This window comes from Topomyia yanbarensis, chromosome 3 (genome assembly GCF_030247195.1).
Source record: "Topomyia yanbarensis strain Yona2022 chromosome 3, ASM3024719v1, whole genome shotgun sequence".
Taxonomy (NCBI): Eukaryota; Metazoa; Arthropoda; class Insecta; order Diptera; family Culicidae; genus Topomyia; species Topomyia yanbarensis.
The window spans coordinates 314,376,961-314,394,052 of record NC_080672.1 but is presented as its reverse complement, the minus strand read 5'-3'; positions in this window follow the sequence as shown (position 1 = coordinate 314,394,052).

Below are 17,092 nucleotides of genomic sequence, written 5' to 3'. Positions count from 1 at the left end.
ACTGAAAGCGATCTTAACTATTTAATGTCTCGTTGGTCGTCGAATAATGGATAAATCATAAATTCACTCGCCTGTTCCTTGGAATTATTTTTATATGCAACGAGATACGGGATAATGTTTCTTTTGTCTTACTTTCTTCGACAGAAAAGAGGAAAGATAAAATATTCGATTGTTGCGTTGAATTTATTCGTTTAAAATGATATCCACATTTTCTTTTATGAACCAACTTTGACTAAGTGTTATATGAAAAAGGGACGGTCTCCAGGCGAAAATTCAAAAATATACCCAGCGTAATATCTTAATTTTCGAGCATAATATAAAGCGGAGCAATTAGTTATCACAATGAAATTTCATCACAATCATTAAAAATGTCGCTGCCGGCAAAACTACATCCATTAATTATCCTAACAAGAAAAGGCACACCATAACAGTTACCGATCAGATTCCGGATGGTCGACCAAACCTCTCCAAAGGGAATAACCCCGCTGTCGGTTCGTTGCCGGTTTGCTGCGGGTTTTCGTTCCGACTTTGTTCAATCTATAATTTGGGCACCTTCGGATAATTATGATAGCAGCGATTTTTTTGTCCCCAGCTCACAGCCACCCATAGGTTTGGCCCTGTAATTCGTTACAGGTACCGAACTGCACCTAGCTATAACTACGCCAGTGAGTGTCCCCCTAAATATATGTGACTATGGGCAGTTACTTTTTACGAACTGATCACTTAATTCGATACATTGTCCATAAATATTGTGCGTGGTAGAAACCCCGAGACGCAGATCGCATCCGGACACGCATTTTAAACTGAAAATATTTTCCATTTTTCGCCAAATATGGGGCTGGGTTGATTCGGCGCGATCGACCGAATGAACGCTTGTTCGACTAGGTGCGAAATGGTGCCCAATTACAACCCACTGACCGCGACAATGCTGCTTCACTGACTGACCGCGCGCTGGTTGGTCAGTGGATGGTGAGTCCCGCTGCGTTCGAATAAAGCATGCAATTATGCGCTAATATAAGATCACACCGAGCCAGACTGTGAAGCTATTTAGTGCGCGGGTTATGCATATGAGTTTCGGGTGAAGGACGTGGGACGATGGTGAGAAAGAATTAATGTGAAACGAATTTGGAACTGCGAGTAAAAATTTTCTGCCCATGATGATCGCAGTTAAGTTTATGTCTTTTCGTGCAGTAAAATTTTCAACTACACCATGAGTGTAATCAGGTGATAAATGCATCCGATTTATTATTATTTATGGGAAATAATAAGCATTTTACCGAATGGAGTAAGTTACCGGGAGTCATTTTGACTGATTGAAGAAATTTGATTCGTTTTTTTCGGAATGATACTTAATGGCTGTTGTCAGAAAATTCGAAACAGATCTCATTTTTGCAATTGCTTTGACACTTAAAAATTGAATTTATTCCTTTGGAGTCAATACGTCGTTAAGAACATTTATCATTAAATATTCTGAATGGGTGCAGATTTGCTTTAATGAATTGGACAATCAAAACAAACTATTTTGTATTATTCTGGCCAAAATCGTGATCTTCATATCCGGAAAGATCTTTAATCGATTGATACAGTTGAACGCCCCCGCATATTTAGGAAAATGGTATAATACAAAAAACAATACAAAATACCCATCAACTTCCTGAAGTCATTGCCACACGGGACCACCAACGCATTTTCGGCAAACCCCCGTTTGCAGCGCCAACAAAAACTCCCATCGTGTACGATCAATTGGCCCCTTCGCGATCAATTTGCATGCATAAATATTTGGACAAACAACCAAACTGTCATCGACCTACACTCACGCGATCGCTCCATTTGTTTATGTTTGTTTCGCCAGTCAACACGACTCAGCGCACCCAATTGTGGGCCTTAAAAGCCAATAAACCAAACATCTGGTTGACTAAATGATTGACCGAGCACTCGGCGAACTGCGCGCGCGTGGAGTTCACTGCTCTCCACTCTAGATCACTTTGTAGTGAAGTGAGAAAGAGCATAAAAAAGAGAGAAAAAAATCAATAAAGGAAGACGCTAATTAATCCCATACTTGGTTTCGAAGTTTGCCGTTGGGTCGTTAAATTTAGAACTTGTCGTGATGTTGGGGCTTTGCTCGCCAGCAACCTCTACACCGGTAAGTCACGAGGAAGCGCAAAGCAATTCGCAAGTTGGGCGCTAAGCGTTGTGTCAAGTGTTAAATAAAGACATTGGATGGGGCATATAAATGGTCAAAACGTGTAATTTGAAATTCAATATTTGCTCTAATGGTTTCGAGAGGAATGCGGCGTTTGTTTCGTTTGTGCAATCGAACCGTCGCGGGGCGTTTATTTAGAAATCAGTTAGGATTATGCAATTGTTAGAGCAACAATTTGTTTTTTCTATATCTCTTTTAGATAACATTTTCAATAAAATCACGCCAAAAAATATGCTTTAAACTCGAATATGGTGCGGTACATATTTTCCATTCTTGTTGATCAAGTTTTAATTCTTAGTGAAGTTTGACCTAGAAATTTACCGCAGCATTCACTAGTATCATTGCGAATATGCCGCTTGTTTAATGGAGGTTGAAGGTTATTGCGACGCTTTATATTGATTGGTACATCGGCAATAGTTATCGAAATGGAACCAAAGTTCTTCAGTAGTTCAATGTATATAATTATTTCACCTTACACTCTTTAGAATGAGTTTGAGTAAAATACTCCACATTTGTGATTGGCACCCTACACAGTAGGGTGACAATGATTTATATGAAAAAAAAAAATTGCAACCTACACCCCCTAGCGTCGTTCCAAATCATGAAAAAAGGCAGCCCTAAGTTTGCGCCGCTAAAACAACAAAAATGATCCATAAAAAATTGAAAAACGATCCATAAAAAAGTTGTCCATGTTCCATAAAACAAAACTGAAAATCCATAAAACAGTGTGAATGATCCATAAAAAAGGGTGATTTGATCCATAGATTATGTAAAATTGAACCATAAAATGGTCGCAAAAGAGCACTAAAGTAGTAATAAAAGAGCAATTAAAATCAACTAATGCCCCATAAAAATATTGGAAATGTTCCATAAAATGATACATTTTGCGCCATAAATTTACTGACATTGATCCATAGAATATTAACAATGTACATTAAAACATGTCGATATGTTCCATAATATCGACAAAAATGTTCCACGGTATTACAAAATGGAGCAATAAAATGGCAGAAAAAGTTCCATAAATTTGATGAAAATGTTTGCTAAATAATTTTTCTTGGTCCATAGAAGATGTAGAAATGGACATTAGAAATGATTCATATATCGAACGTTAAATTATGGTTCATGGATATTTACAAAACGATCCATAAGAAAAGAAAATGTAAAACGATGTGTGCTTATGCACCAGAAAAATTAAATTTAATGAATTCATGCGAAATTGTTGCTATTCGAACTAATAATAAAGTTTATTACATTTGGTTGTAATGTCAAACTACAACAAACAATGCATACATTATAGTTAAACTTCAGCTTCCGTATCCCACTAATCAGGTAACTGACCTTAGCTAACCTGAAATCATTATGGCAACTCTTTAAAGGCAAGGTATCTATGATATTAGCGCACTGAGAGTTATTAGACCACTGACACAGGCTGGCATGAGTCGCAAATACCAACTATCTGAAGCGAAATTATACACGAACACTGACTAATGTGGCTACGCCACATCGCTTTCTAGTGCACTGTCCGACATCGCTGTCGCTCAGTCGGCTTTTAACTAGCTATAGCCCCTATGTTTAAGTAAACCGGGCAAACGAGAGGACCACAGGTTCGCTTGCAATTCCAGCTACGAGTTAATCAATGCCTCGTCCAACGGATCCACAGCGGCTTTGCGCCGCTTCGGATCCTTGGCCTCGGATATGCGGCCAAGCCGCATCAGGCTAGCTCCCAGTATAAGCTCACTTGTTAAAACACTGTCACTGTTATGAGTATTATTAAGCACAACTTATGTTTTCAGTTTACCATATTCGCATGAATTCATTAAATTTAATTTTTCTAGTGCATAAGCACATATTAATGGATTTTTTCTTATGGATCGTTTTGTACATATCCATGAACCATAATTTAACGTTCGATATATGAATATCAGATGTTCTTCCTGGCTTCTTGCCCTTGCGGGTCACGAATGTGAACACTCCATCCTTGGTGGTAGTTTCTTCACTGGTGGTATTAGTTGTTAAATTTGAAGTACTTGACGCAGCTTTTACAGTTGTCATTATTGCCTGAACAGCAGCCACAAATTTGGCAACCATTTGCCATAATGATTTCAGGTTAGCTAAGGTCAGTTACCTGATTAGTGGGATACGGAAGCTGAAGTTTAACTATAATGTATGCATTGTTTGTTGTAGTTTGACATTACAACCAAATGTAATAAACTTTATTATTAGTTCGAATAGCAAAAATTTCGCATGAATTCATTAAATTTAATTTTTCTGGTGCATAAGCACACATTAATGGATCGTTTTACATTTTCTTTTCCTATGGATCGTTTTGTACTTATCCATGAACCATAATTTAACGTTCGATATATGAATCATTTCTAATGTTCATTTTTACATCTTCTATGGACCAAGAAAAATTATTTAGCAAACATTTTCATCAAATTTATGGAACTTTTTCTGCCATTTTATTGCTCCATTTTGTAATACCGTGGAACATTTTTGTCGATATTATGGAACATATCGACGTGTTTTAATGTACATTGTTAATATTCTATGGATCAATGTCAGCTAATTTATGGCGCAAAATGTATCATTTTATGGAACATTTCCAATATTTTTATGGGGCATTAGTTGATTTTAATTGCTCTTTTATTACTATTTTAGTGCGTTTTAGTTTAGTAGAGTTAAAGCAGAGTCTCCTGGAACTCCGAAAAACTGTTCGTGTCGCAAGACAGAAACAGCAGGCTTATGCCAAGAAGGTGGAATGTCGGGAGAAGTCTGACAGAGAAACCCAGACAGTGGCCTCCAAGAAGGAGGGAAAAGAGAAGGTCGATACGGGCACTCAGACAGTGGCCTTCACCTTCTATGGAGCAGCCACGTCGCTTGAAGCGGCGGCCGAGTTCCCCTCGAAGGGAAAAGGCAAGGGCAAGGGCATTCGGAAGACGGCGTCGAACGCGAAGCGCCCTAAGAAGTCGCCAGGCGAGGGTGCAAAAAGCGACACCACACGGCGTGCAACCGTTAAGGTCAAACGCCGTTTGGGCGAGGTAAGCGAGGGCGAGAGTGACCTCGCTGAGCAGAGCGTTGGTACCAGCAACCCGGCGCGACCGGGGCAGGGGGGCTCAAACCCCTGGACGCTGGTCACCAGGAAGAAGCCGGCACCGACACCGGAGGTACCGCGGCCCACGAAGAAGGCCAAGGACAGAGGCGAGGCCTTGTGGTTGAAAACTGACAAGGACAAATATGCCGATGTCCTAAAGTCGATGAAGGCGGCCGAAAGCCTTTCGGCCCTTGGGCAAGATGTGCGTAGCGTGAGACGCACCAACACGGGAGAAATGCTTCTGGTGCTGAAGCGAGGCGCACAATCTAGTGCGGTATACAAGGCCTTGGCCCAAGAGGTCCTTGGTGAGGGCGCCCAAGTCAGGTCGCTAGGGGCGGAAATGACTCTCCAGTGCAAGCATCTGGACGAGTTCACGACCGCAGAAGATGTCGTCGCAGCCGTTAAGGAACAATGCGGCGTCACAATCGAGCGGGCCTCTGTGCGATTTAGAGATGGACCCTCTGGTACCCAAGTAGCCTACCTCAGGCTACTGAAGGCGGATGCCAAAAAGGTAACCGAGAAAGGGAAGCTAACGATCGGCTGGTCGGTATGCCCTATTAGTATACCCCAGCCGCCTTCAGTGGATAGGTGCTATCGGTGCCTTGAGTCCGGCCACAAAGCATACGAGTGCAAAGGCATAGATAGGAGCAAACTATGTCGTCGCTGCGGCGATGAGGGACATAAAGAGCGGGGGTGCACTAAGGCACACAAATGCCTTATATGCACCGCTAAGAAGCAAGCCCATAAACATGCTATGGGCGGACCTTCGTGTCCCTTCGGTGAGTTAAATAAGAAGAAGCCGTGAACATCACACAGCTAAATCTTAACCATTGTGCAGCAGCCCAACAGCTGCTGTGGCAGTCGGTCTCGGAGTCGAGGACAGATGTCGCCCTCTTATCAGACCCGTACCGCATCCCTGCCGGCAACGGTAATTGGGTGTCGGACGGGTCTGGAATGGTGGCAATCTGTACAACGGGACGGTTCCCGGTTCAAGAGGTAATACACCCCTCCGCCGAGGGTGTGGCGATTGCCAAGATCAATGGTTCAACCAGATGATCGACAGGCTCTCGTCGGACCTAGTGGGCCGGAAACCGGTAGTCATAGCAGGAGACTTTAACGCTTGGGCAGTGGAGTGGGGCAGCCGCTGTACAAATAGCAGGGGTCAAGCGCTAATGGAGGCGCTTGCGAAACTCGATACTGTGCTAGCTAATAATGGCTCCGCTAGTACATTCCGTAGAAACGGAGTGGAGGCGTGGATTGACCTAACATTTGCCAGCCCGAGTCTGGCTCCAGGCATGGAATGGAGGGTAGACGAAGGCTACACCCATAGCGATCATTTAGCAATCCGCTTTAAGATCAACTATGGTGTGCAGCATCCGAGGGCGGGAGATCCCTGTCAGGTACGCGGGTGGAAGTCCAATCACTTCAACAGCGAAGCTTTCACCGCGGCCCTGGGACTGGAGGCCAACACCGACAGTCTAAGCGGGGCTGCGCTGGTAGCTGTTCTATCACGCGCGTGCGACGCCACTATGCCGAGAAAAACACTGCCAAGAAACGGTAGATGCCCGGTGTACTGGTGGAGTGCCGAGATTGCAGCTCTACGGTCAGCCTGCCTCAGAGCTAGACGTAGCATGCAAAGAGCTCGCACCGAGGATGCAAGAGAGAACCGCCGTGAAGTGTTTCGAGCTGCGAAATTGGCCCTTAACAAGGCCATTAAAAGCAGCAAGAGAGCGTGTTTCGACAACCTGTGTGAGAGTGCCAACGCGAATCCCTGGGGTGACGCCTACAGGATTGTGATGGCCAAGACCAAAGGGTGCTCCTCACCCCCAGAACGGTCTGCGGACCGGTTGGCAACGATTATCGAAGTACTCTTCCCGTCTCGAGCCACAAGCCCCTGGCCACCTGCACTACGAGACAGTGCGGGCACGGCCGAAATGGTGGCTCCAGTGACGAATGAAGAACTACTCGCAGTGGCTAAATCCCTAGCAATGAACAAAGCTCCAGGGCCGGATGGAGTTCCAAACAACGCACTCAAGGCAGCGATCATAGCGAACCCGAACATGTTCAGGCCAGCTATGCAGAGATGCCTTGACGAGTGCAGTTTCCCCGATAGATGGAAAAGGCAGAAATTGGTGCTGTTGCCGAAGCCCGGGAAGCCGCCAGGCGACCCATCAGCGTACAGACCAATCTGTCTGATCGACACGACTGGGAAACTGCTTGAGAGGATCATCCTCAACAGGCTAACCCCGTAGGCGGAAGGTACGGACGGTCTGTCAAGCAACCAGTTTGGCTTTCGAAAGGGTAAGTCCACAGTGGACGCTCTCAACTCAGTGATAAATACTGCCGAGATAGCGATCCAACGGAAAAGGCGAGGTATTCGATACTGTGCGTTAGTGACACTTGACGTGAAGAACGCATTCAACAGCGTAAGCTGGGATGCCATCGCGCTCTCGTTACACCGGCTTAGCCTACCGGTGGGTCTGTACCGGATCCTGGAAAGTTACTTCCAAAACCGCGTACTGCTATACGAGACCGATGCCGGTCAGAAAAGGGTTCCGATTACCGCCGGAGTCCCGCAGGGCTCGATCCTAGGCCCGGTGCTATGGAACCTCATGTATGACGGGGTTCTGAGACTGAAGTTCCCTCCTGGGGTCAAGATCGTCGGCTTTGCCGACGACGTAACCTTGGAGGTCTACGGGGAGTCAATCCCTGAGGTAGAACTAACCGCAGAACACGCGATTAGCACGGTGGAGGAATGGATGAGCGCGAGAGGCCTGGAGCTCGCTCATCATAAGACGGAGGTAGTTATCGTCAGCAATCGCAAGTCGGCACAACATGCAGTTATCCATGTGGGAGAAGTCGCGATCACTTCACAGCGAAGTCTGAAGTCTCTCGGAGTCATTATAGACGACAAGCTGACCTTCGGCAGCCACGTTGACTATACATGCAAGAGAGCGTCGACTGCTGTTGCGGCTCTATCGAGGATGATGTCCAACAGCTCAAAGGTGTGCGCCAGTAGACGTAGGTTACTGGCAGGCGTTGCCGTATCTATCTTCAGGTACGGCGACCCGTCATGGTCAAGAGCACTGAGGGTAACCAGTTACCTACAGAAATTGGAGAGCACCTACCGCGTGATGTGCCGTGATAGCGAACATGATGCCAGTCGGGGTGGTCATTCGGGAAGATGAGGAGTGCTTTGAGCTACGTGGAAATAGGGGAGCACGCGAGCGCACCAGGGTGACCTCGGTCGCCAGATGGCAGCGTGAGTGGGACAACTCCTCGAAAGGTAGGTGGACCCACCGGCTGATACCTAGCATATCGAGCTGCGTGGGAAGACCCCATGGGGAAGTTCATTTCCATCTGACACAATTCCTGTCAGGCGATGGCTGTTTCCGACAGTACCTCCACAGGTTCGGGCACGCGGAGGTCCCAGCCTGCCCGAACTGCCCAGGTGTAGACGAAATTGCCGAACACATACTGTTCGTATGTCCTCGGTTCGACGTCGAAAGAAGAGCAATGCTTGACATCTGTGGCTGGGACACAACCTTATTCAGCGGATGTGTCAATCGGTGGAGAAGTGGAACACAGTCTCGGCTGCTACCACCCAGATTGCCTGTAGTGTACAGGTAATCTGGCGAATCGAGCAACAGACGACGGGCACGGCTAACTAGTGATTGGTTAGTTGGAGCGAAAAAGGCCAAGCGCAAAAAAGGGAGTGAATGGTCTGTTCATGCTGAGGCAGGTTTGGCGCAGCGACTGGCAACCGCGTAAGGGGTAAATCCAGCCACCCCGAAGCAAGACAGAAGAGTGAGTGTATAGGCGTATAAGTGGACTGCCTCATGCCAAGACGGGAGGGTCGTAGCGTAGTATGTTGGGACTTAGCTATCGATGCCTCATGGCGTGGCAGAGGAGTGAAAGGGTGAGCATCCAAGTCAGTCTCACACGGCATGTTAAGGGTGAGCATAAAAGTCAGCCTCACATGGTATGGGTGGGGCGAGCACAAAAGTAAGCCTAGCAAGGAATGAGTAAGGTGAGCACACAAGTCAGCCTCGCATGGAACGTAAAAGGTGAGCACAAAAGTCAGCCTCATGTGGGAGTGTTTGAGAGTGAATCAAAGTGCGATTGAGAGAGCACCCAAGTAAGCCTCATACAGGATGTATGAACGCGTAAGTGAGAGTGAATGAGTACATTTAGTACAGCCATCCCCCCAGAAGTAATACCGAGAGGTAGTTCCTGGGAGGAATGATGGCGGAGCCCAATGGAGTTTAGTCGGTATTAATGGCTGGTCACCATTCGAGTCCGACACGCCCCCAGTGCACCCCGTGTGGTAGATTGGACCCTACCAATAACACGTGTACTGGGCTAGGACATAAAGGTCTTCTCCATAGTAAAAAAAAAAAATATCCCGTGTTATGACGATTTCGGACATTTTGCGCGATCGGATCGACTGTCCCGACCTTCTTATGTGTGATAAATATGAACGTGCGTTCCTCGTTCTCTTCGCAATAATATATTCCTCCGATTACCTCTTCGCCGGACTAACTATGGAGTTAACGGTGCCATCATTGGTTTGCAGCGGACTTTCAACAGAGTGTCATCCGAGTTTGACCTTCACATTCCACTTTGCAGATTACAATCTAATTTTTAAATATGTTAAGAAATTATCATTAGGACCACATTGTGTCTGTTGATATTAACTATAAATAAATAAATAAATAAAAATACCAAAGTTTATAAGACAATGAGGCTTGTTCAGCATCTGGGTGAACAGTTTTCGTTCGATGCTCAGAGTTAGGTTACTACGTTTAATCACACGACTCACCGCTGACTGCACGACTCCGAGTTGGTTTCCGATGTACCGATGAGGGAGTTGAGGATTTGCCAGGTTCTTGCGCAAAATCAATTTGCGACGTTGCTGTTCGGGTAACGCCATTTTTCAAATTTTCGAAAAACGATAAAAATACAGTGTACACAATACACTCCAATGTTTGTAACACTCTAACATTAAGAGCCACCCTAACACCATCTACATCTGGAGATGGCCTATTCGATATTGATTATTTATTCTGAAGACATCGTAGATCTTAAGTATAAGGTCTAGCTACAAATATTTCATTCTTCCTAATTTGTGAATTCGGACCACTGTGCTTTGATTTATGAACAAAATAAAAAGTAATAAGAGATGGCGTTTGGTCACGGATTTCTTACAATAATATTTTATTGCGTCTATTACCAACGTTTCGAAGGTCTATGCCTTCATCTTCTGGGCAAAAAACACCTAGAAGATGAATGCATAGACCTTCGAAACGTTGGTAATAGACGCAATAAAATATTATTGTAAGAAATCCGTGACCAAACGCCATTTCTCATTACTGAAAACAAAGTGGTCGTTCATCTTTCTATCGAATAACAAAATAAAAAAAAACTTTCAGACAACGGAGTAATAGCAAAAATATTTTTAACCCTTTAAATAAAGGGCGCACTGCCTCAGCGGAACATAATCAGACAAATGTTAGCTTCTGTTTTACGCACAATACAAATAATTGTTAGAGCTTAAATGAAAGAAAATATCCCCAGCTACTGGCCTTACTAGTTTTAATGGCCAAAATTAGCAAGAATCACGAGCTACACCTTTTTTAAACAATGTTGTTTATTAACAACACTGGAAGGAAAGGGCAAGATCCTGTCTTTAGTCTTACTTTGAAAATAATTTTACATGACATTTCTGACGCACTGACAAAGTATCTCTACTATACTGTAACCTTAAACATTACACGCCGATTGTACCTAAGCATTTGCCATCAAAACGGATTCGCGAATTCTACCCAACTTGGCGCCTATCTGCCAATCGTGCTCCCCTTCGACTTAGCTTCAACTCCGGCCTGAACCGGCAGCGCCGCAGTTGATGGACCACGAAGTACCTACTCTGCATTTAGCGTATGTTTATTATTATTCGATACGCTCAAAAAGGCAAGTAGGTAGGTGCCTGGTCGTCAATGCGCTCTTGACGACTCTCTGCTCTGGCTCTGGAGCCAGAGTAACCAGCGGCGGATCTGTCTATCAACGAAATCTGCGAACCGAACCGAAGTGGATGAGTACCACTTGCGAGGGTAATTATTAAATTATGATGAACCCGAAGATCACTTCAGCACCGAACTTGGTTGGGTGGTTGGGGTCCAAAGATTATGCAACAACCCGCCAGTAGTTTGGATTTGATTGTCGATATGATGAAGGTACTTGCCCCCAGCCGCCTGCTGGGTCCAACAGCTAGACCGCAATCGTAGCAAATATCGACCGATCGATGGCGGAGCAAACGATTGGCTCGACACGATCGGTTGATTCGCAGTCGGCAAGGTTAGGCCGCCGAGATGGAAGCTGCACTCCAAAGTTATTACGTACCTGAAAAGGGAAACAAGAGTTTAGCTTTAATAAATTAGCAGTATTAATGATGTTAACGAGTTTAAGCGTCGCATAAATTATGCTATTCATAAAGCTAACATTAGACATCGATTCCTTCGGAGAACGAGGATGGATTCGGTGCGAAATGAGAGCTGAACTAAGCGACGGTGCACTCGGCAGTAACAGACCGTCGATGGCCGTAAATATACGCTGCTGGGGTATTCTTAATGCAGAGGCAATTATTGTGCGGTAATTGTACGACTTTCCAAAACGGGGTTCCGGCCCGACATCGACCATTAAATTGTGCAGCAGAGCCTTGAACCGAATTACGTTCGGGAGCGTGGGCGATGATAGGGAAATATGATCAATGGCCGTGGGATCGTGGCTCAAGAGTGAGAATATTGCGGTGTGGAAATTTACATGGGCGACTTCGGCCCATTGACAAGGAGAGGGGAACAACAAAATATATCTTATTAACAATTTAGTATGCAAACAAATTGCTATACTTAAAAACAACAAAGATCGTTCTGTCGGTGGGTAGTGAACTTTTGGTGGAAAATAGTGAGAATAAAAAATCGAAGTTTTTTACGCTTTTTCATTTATAAAAAGATCCCAACATGGCCTGGAAGGGAAATGTATTTAGCTTATTCGAGATTTGCTCAAAAAACCATATAAAACAAGCGAAGTATCGACAACTGGATATTGCAAACAAAATAGCATGGAGCAAAAAAAAACACTATTCTGATAAAATGAATCTTTTGCTTAAATAAAAACCGATTTAATCCACCCATCAGTAAGCTGAGACATTTCTTACACATATCACTGTTGCATTATTCAATAGTTTGCCGAACACACGCAACTAGATGTGAGATAAGCACAGTTTTGAGTCCCGCACGAAGAACACTTCGAATAAACTGAATAAATTAAAGAAAAATAATAAAACAAACAAAAATTTAAAATAATTGTGAGACAAAAAAATACAAAAAAGTTATTCATAAAATGGATAGAGTGATTAATATAAATCAAATTAATAAAATGAATACCAGAGCTTAAAAAAATTGACATCCCTGTGTGAAACTTTGCTTTATTGCGACCTTTTCAGAAGTTATTCGCGTTTCTCCATCAACAATAATAACATTTTCAAAAGGCCCATAACATTTCCTGTAGCTTTCCCTTTGACATCCAGGTGAACCATTTGAAAACTATACGAAAACAATCAAAATCATATTTTGGTTGTTTTCGTATAGCTTTCAAATGGTTTACAATATCACCTTGATGTAAAAATAAAGTTACAGGAAATGTTATGGGCCTTTTGAAAAACTTATTATTGTAGATGGAGAAACGCGAATAACTTCTGAAAAGGTCGTAAGAAAGCAAAAAAAACTGTGTTGTTAAAACGAAATTGGAAATACCTCGAAAACTACTACATTTCAGAAAAATTCTGTTACTATCATTTTGGTTTAAAATAGCGTTTAAAATCATATTCAAAAAGAAAATTGTATTTTAACTGCAAATAGTATGTATTATAAAAATATGTCAAAAGTTGTTGTTAGGAAAACTTTTTTATTGAAAGCTTCTCCATTATCCAAATACACTGAAAAAGTTTCTGTAACGTCTTTAAAACGAAAAACATTAGATTTTTGACATTTTATGATGGGTTAATGCGAATAACTTTTAAAAAAGGCATAATCACACGAATTAACTGTTTTTATTTGGAAAAAAATTCCAAAAATATCGCATATTGGAAGATGTTTGTCAAATACATTTGGATTTCAAATGTGAGTTAGAATTATATTCTGTAATAAAATTACAGTGTTGTATGTCAATTAGTACGAAATTTAATAACATGTATAAAGTTATTGTTAGAAAAACTTCTTTATTGATAAGTGCTCCATCATACAAGCACATTCAAAATATTTCTTTTCTCTTTAGGTTTTTGTTTCTAAAATATAAAAAAATAGAAAAAATGTTTTTTTTCGCAATCTAAATTTTTAACACAATTTTTTGTTTTTGTGAAAAAAGACACAACATTTTTTACAGTGTATATTTTTTTGCACATAAATATTCATTCCCTAAAACTCGTTCTCAGAAAGTTTTGCTGTTTAAAATACAGAAATCGAACAAAAAAATGAAATTGATGCACGTACAAATGTTTACGCCCTTTTCAAAGATTGTTCTTGTATCAAAATATTGCAATTGTCAGAGAAAATAATGGAGATTCATAAACCGAACACATCTTCAAAGTTTCGTTCGAATCGACGATGGTCATATTTTGTGGTCGGCCGGTTTCTCATGGAATACCTCTGACTAAACCGAATTAATGAAATGAAGAAACTGAATAAAATATTTGAACTGGGCAATATTATTTCATTTATAATATGAATGCAACAAAAACAATTTATTGAATTATTAATATGAATAATATGGATAAAATTAAATCTTTCATACATAATATTTTTCTAGCACATATATGGTTGCAAAACTTTTTTTTCTTAAAAGTGTTAGAGTAAAGAAACACGAAAAATCTGGTTTGATCAAGATTATCTATCTCACGGTGGGGGACTTGAAATAATTCAAGTCCCCCACCGTGAGATAATAACGTGCGACACAGGCGATGCTCCGGAAAAATGGCCGAAATAATAGTAGGGGATATTTCTTTCCATTCTGTTTGCCCTGTTCTGTTCTGTATTTTATTTTTTAACGCAATATTTCTTATAGTTTGTCGCGCTCATTACCATTCAAACACTGAACTTACATTATTTTCCACCCACGATCAGTTGTTATTCCGTGACTAGTCAATGGACAATCGCAAAATGATTCTGAATTCTGGATAGTGCAACCCTACCAAACCATCAACACACCTGATTCTATTCGCAAGTTCCTACACAATTTATCAGTAGCCATAGTAGAAACGGTTCAGCCCAACGGAATGCTGCATCAACCGGCTACCAGTTCAACCCACCTGGCTTGAACATGACCCATTTCGAAATGGTTCCATGCCCGCGCGCTGGTGGCTGTCTCGGTAGTCTTTGAGCCCCGCCAAAACATTGTTTACGACCCGCATGTTGCATAATTTAGCACAATGTCGAAGTTATGGTTGCTCCCGGGAGCCGGTTCATCCTACGCGCAATTTTGCTTGCTGTCTGCCCTGCCGAGTGCTGGAGCTCTGGTGAACCTGCTGAAGGGTTTGCCTGTCTGTCTGAGATCTCGCTGCCAGCTGGGTCGCATAAATGCGCGGATTGCAGCACCCGCAGTCAGCCCACGGCAGCAAGGGTCCAATCGAATCGAGAGGCAGTCAGGTGATCGTATTTTTATTATTTTTAAGAGTCTACACACTAAGCCAGCCAAAAGTTGTTCGGTAATTTCTTTTGACGACTACCACAGTAAAGTGATATTTTTACGGAGCTTTCAGCGAATTATTTAAAAAATTACGATAAAGTTTTCATTTTTTTACGATTTTCAGTAATTTTTCGAATAATTTGCTGAAACCCGCAATATTTTTCACTGAATTTATCAGCACTTTTGTTTTTTTCGGTATATAAACATTATCCAGTAAAAAACTGACTGATTGTTCGGCAAAATTGTACCAACATTACCGAACCTCGTCAAAAACTTACAAAACAGGTACAGCAAATCATCTGTCAAATCGAGGAAACTACTGACTGACCAGTATTTTTTGACGTTTGGATAGAACGGATTGCGGAGAGTTCGGTAACCGAATTGTTTTACTGAATTGATTACCGAACGGTTTGCTGTTCAAAAACCCAGTAAAATTTTACTGTACCCAGTAATTTAAATTAAGTGTGTAAGGTAGCTTTCTGCATTAATTTGCCTTATTGCAAGAGTAAAACCAATACTGTACACAGCTCCGGTGGCAGGTGATTGGATGTTGAGTGGGGAGGGTGCACAAATTACAACTTGCCACGGTTTTCCGAAGGCAGATAAATGGGTCTGAGTGTACACTCTCGCCCTGCATGGGTCCCAAGTGGTACTAAAAAGCTGCTTGAGTCCAGCACGACCGGGCGGATTAACAGCTGCAGTGTGCAAAATTAACACCGCGTTCGGTGTGATTGTGACTTTTTGATCCGCGAATTTTTTTGTTGATCCGAAGAGTATCTACCGGCCGGTGCTGGGAGGACATAGCCCGAGGGGGTAAATCAGATGGACAGTGAGCACCGCGCCAGTCCAATGGGGGGATTTGTGGTGATGTCTTGTTTTGTGTTTAAATGACAGGAGATTTGCCGGTTTGCATGTGTGGTGTCGATTTGTTATGTGGTTTGTCTGCTGAAATATGAAGGACATTATAACGGCACGAGGCGACTGCACTTTATGACCCGGGTCGGGACAGAATGTTGTATGTTTGCGGAACGAATGCGGAATGCTAGATTGGGATCTCGGCTTAAGGTGTGTCTACATAGATGGAATGAATGCGTTGGGTGATTTCCATGCGAATCAAATTAGCTAACTGTTTGTGGCAGGAAACTGTTTTGGTCGTTGAGCTCACCGTCTACCAAATTGAAATAACTAGTAGAAATTCATATCGTTGACGATATGATATTTATTCATATGGTCAGTCTGAATCTTTATATTTGAAAAATAATATGTAACAAAATGAAGATCCGATTTTGTCCGTTTATTGAAACTGGTACGTTATCATAGGTTTTTACTTGGTTTCCGAAGAGTTATTTGGGTTTTAAGTAGTTTATGAATAAATTACGGCCAGGCCCGTAGCCAGGGTTGTGCTTCGCCCCTCTTTAAAATTAATACAAACATCTTTAATTCCGATCTGATGAAATTTTGAGAAGTTCATTAAAAAATCAATTCCAAATTTTTTGTGTCTAACTAGCTAATTTGGGTACTAGTTCAGATACATCGTATAACTAGACACCCAGTTGGTGCTAGTTACTGACGAGATAAATTCGTAACACAATAAAAACCAACCTTAATTTTAGTTATGTTTTGTGCCCATAATGCACAAATTGGTTTAATGCAAGTTTCCCTTTCGAGGATTATTTTTGTATAAAAACATCTTCTTTGTCACAAGAAAGGCTATAGTACATCGACGGATTATTGATATTGAAATTGATTTCTATTATTTATTTACAAGTTACAACAAAAATAAAACGAAAGAATCTCACATTCTAAATACATGAAATTGAAACAATAATCCCAACTTATTGACTTAGAAATCCAACCAGTTACAACATTTTAGTCGCTCTCCGTGATAGCCAACTGATGTCTGTTCACTGCATCGTTACGTCGTTTTCAAATGTACATATACATTAATTGGAAACCGCCGAAAACGACTATAACGCTGCATCGTTTGACATCCGATGGAAAGTAAAGATAAAATCATGACACCTACGCCTACTATGTACGTTTCTGCATACCAG